Below are 4,128 nucleotides of genomic sequence, written 5' to 3'. Positions count from 1 at the left end.
ATACATACATATATATATATATATATATATATATATATATATATATATATATATATATATATATATATATATATATATATATATATATATATATATATATATATATATATATATATATATATATATATATATATATATATATATATATATATATATATATATATATATATATATATATATATATATATATATATATATATATATATATATATATATATATATATATATATATATATAAATATATATATATATATATATATATATATATATATATATATATATATATATATATACATATATATATATATATATATATATATATATATATATATATATATATATATATATATATATATATATATATATATATATATATATATAAGGTGTGTGTATGTGTTTATGTATATTATATATGTGTATATGTATGTATATGTATGTGCGTATTTGCGCTTATAAATATGAAGCCAGACATACCAATTAATAAAGAATTTACTGTACCTTGAGAAGAACTTACTCAAAAGAGGAGTTATAATTGCCAAGAGAAACCACCCCGGCCGGGATTCGAACCTGAAGCTTTTAATAATTCACGTGCAATGTAACTGATAAGTGCACATGCCCCAGTCAACATTCGAGTTCCTGGCTTTTGTGTACATGCGATTGTAAACAGTTGACTTTGACCATTTCAGGGCATATTCAGTTAACAATTGTTATTCCAAATTCGATGTTAAAAGATATGTGTGTCTTGTTATTTGTGAATATAAAAAGGGCTTGAGTTTATGAGCGACAAAAACTAATTATTTCTGTTTTGTCTTTATCTCCTTTTTTCTTATATGCGCGTTCGTTTCTCGGGGAACGATACTTGTAAGTTACAGCTTTTTTTTTTTTTTTTTTTTTTAGCGTGTGCACACTTCAGTATTAAAAATAGCACACATTCTTTTGACGTAATAACCACACTCAGAATTTACTCTTCGCAAAACTCAACATGTAAGCCAGAGAGAGAGAGAGAGAGAGAGAGAGAGAGAGAGAGAGAGAGAGAGAGAGAGAGAGAGAGAGATCTGTAAACTATTTAGACTTGCTCAGCTTTGATGATACAAACCCTATTCGGTGTAAAGAGGTCCTAAATCCTTTCAAGTTTCTTTATTGTCCGGTATTGAAGTACCACTGAAGGAGTGTAAAGGTACTACATTATGGAGTAGCTTAATGCAAGTTTCTAGTTCCCTTTGAAAAAATTGTAAACGGCATTTTTGAAGCCTTATACTCAGTAACTTTGGCCGGAACATGAATAGAATTTTTATATATCTCATACATAAACTACAGTAACATAACTCGTAAGTGCACATGCGCGGACGAGCATCGCGCAAATACACATGCACACACTCACGAGCACACGCACAAACTGCAATCTTCTTTTAGTTTTTGGGGTGGTTTCGAAAAATTGTTTGCCCTCATGTTCAACACAATATGGGACTGTCTTGTTTAAACATCCCACTGTTTTGATGACGAACGACAAAATATCTCTCATTACAAATATAAGGAGAAAAACAATTTTTAGTCGCGATTTCAGACGAAGTAAAGAACCTAAGATAATCTATTTAGGATTTCTTTACCGACAAAGACCACACTTCGTTAGGGAAGGTGTCCCCTCTGAACAGTGGGGTTACCCCCTGCAGACAACTACGCAACGATGAAGATTTTCCTCACCTACATTTTAGCTTTCGGTACAAAATAAATACGACTGACATAGTGCAAGTTACAATGACAGAATTGCACTGAAATAAGATCACCGTGGTCAGTGTTAGAACTTACTAGCAGCTTCAGCTTCCTCGTACAATACGAAATTACCGAAAAGCTTTAAATAAACACCCTGGATAAAGAGCCATCGGGGCTGATTTGAATCTATTCGACAAGGGGCTGCAAGAAAAGAAATGATTCAAAATTGCGAAAGAATTTGGAACAACTGAATCATGCTACATACATCAATTGACCGCCATTCTGTTACTGTCGTAAACTGGTGGCATTTTTAGTTAAACAGGCAACCTAGCAAAGTCTCAAAAATATAGGTAATTAAGCTGCTACGTACAGATTATCAAACATTTGTAATGAAAACGTTTTAGATCAAACTTTCTGAAAAGGTATATTGTACAATATATATACTAAATAAAGAGTGTAGCAACTTGTAACCTTCTTGGTAATAAATGAGTGGTTGAAACGAAGCTGTTATTTCCTTAATTTGTATGACAATATTTGAAGAATTTCTTGGATTGATATTTCCTCATTTTGTACTTCAGTGGCGATTTAATGGCCGATGTAACATTTTATCCATACCTAAATGCACTGCAAAACCTGTGAAGTAGTTCTTCACTGACACTGCAAAATCTTAATCAAAAACACACAAGAGAGATATTTGGTTCCAAAATATTATCACAACGCTAGCTGCAGCCAAAGCAAAAATAGCTGTTCAGGTACCCCAAGATGGCGGATTCCTATGAAAATTCTGATTATCCAAGAATCTACATAGAAAATAATCTAATTGGTTTGTATTTCGTAACAAGACAGCAGCAGAATGAGTCCAGATACTTGAATATTCTGTTCTCTTCAGATCTTTTAGTCATTCAGTCTGAAAGCATTAGGTGTTGCAATTATGAGTGATATTGATTGATGTTACATCTACGAGGAAAATATTTAAACACAAACTATAAACCAATACGTTGCGGCATATCCTAATGTAATGTCCACATCTACATCTACATCTACATCTTTATTTTGTTTTAGCCTAATAACAATGTTATCCACTTCTATATTGCACACAAATACAACACACCCCATGCACCCAGAGCTTTATAAACACCTTTCAGCGAAATAAAGTAACCTGAAAGGCATTAATATTTAGTAGAAAAAGCAAAATTCTAACAGAAGGCACAAACATATTTTATTAGTTCCATTTAATTTTTTTTTCCCAAACCCGGATAAAAAGAAAGGTTTCGAATCAGAAAACATCTGCCAAAACACATTATGAAATAAGCCGTTGAAAAAGGTGCATTAAAAACAACCAATCTGACAAGGAATGAAATTAAGAAGAAGTTGCATTCCAATGATTAGTCAGATGCTCTTCATATAATGAGAAGCATCTTGGCTCAATTTTCCATCCCGGAAAACTTTTTGATTCTATTCTCTTCTAAATTGGACGAATTATGAAGACAGAAATTGTTCAATGATCACTGAGAATCACTTTGTAAGGATAAAAGCCATCCGAACTTGCTTAAGTGTGAATTACATATGTTTTCTTTTCTACTGATAATAGTAAAGATTATGTTTATAGTGAAGAATATCGACAACTTCTACATTCTACAGTGCTTACAGTTTGGCTATGGAGTACTGGAAATGTCTCTCTCTCTCTCTCTCTCTCTCTCTCTCTCTCTCTCTCTCTCTCTCTCTCTCTCTCTCTAGATATTCAAAGAAATACACTCACTGAATTAGCAATTACTCTAATCTCTACCTCTGAAAGATACAAATAAAATTAATAATAGAATATGTCACATGATATTGATTTAAAAGATTATCCAATGGGAATGATAGGATGCTATCTTTTGAGGGATCTTGATTTGCAAGTCAGATATGTAGAACAGCTCCAATCTACAGCCGTTCCACGAGGGGATAGTGTCTATTATTTTACTGGAATCAATTATTAAGGGCATGGATTTACTTCTCCGTGTAAAATTAGTTTTGACAAGAGTGTAGCTGATGTTTTTATTTTGATACCGAAGTGAAACTTGGTTTTCTTTGGCGGGGAATATCTAAAAGTCTATATTTGTGAAACTGTAATATAAATAGAAGTGGAATGTATTATCGAAATATTATCATTATTGAATGTCTCAGTCACCTGCAAGATATGTTTTGATTATTAAAATGACCTCATAAGTTACTTGTTTTCTTATGGTTTTCCTGCATGTTTATCACAACTAGATTTAATTCTGAGGGGGAAAAATGAAGCTCTCTTGCCGTTGTGGGCTTCGAGCCCACGCTTTCTAAATAGAGTAAGGTTACTTATTACAAAATGTCTGAATACCAGTGGGAAATAAATTAAGACACTTTATGACAATGTACGCTATACAAACCTCACTCTAACTA

Source organism: Macrobrachium rosenbergii, chromosome 41 (assembly GCF_040412425.1).
Source record: "Macrobrachium rosenbergii isolate ZJJX-2024 chromosome 41, ASM4041242v1, whole genome shotgun sequence".
NCBI classification, from domain to species: domain Eukaryota; kingdom Metazoa; phylum Arthropoda; class Malacostraca; order Decapoda; family Palaemonidae; genus Macrobrachium; species Macrobrachium rosenbergii.
This window is presented reverse-complemented; position numbering follows the sequence as displayed.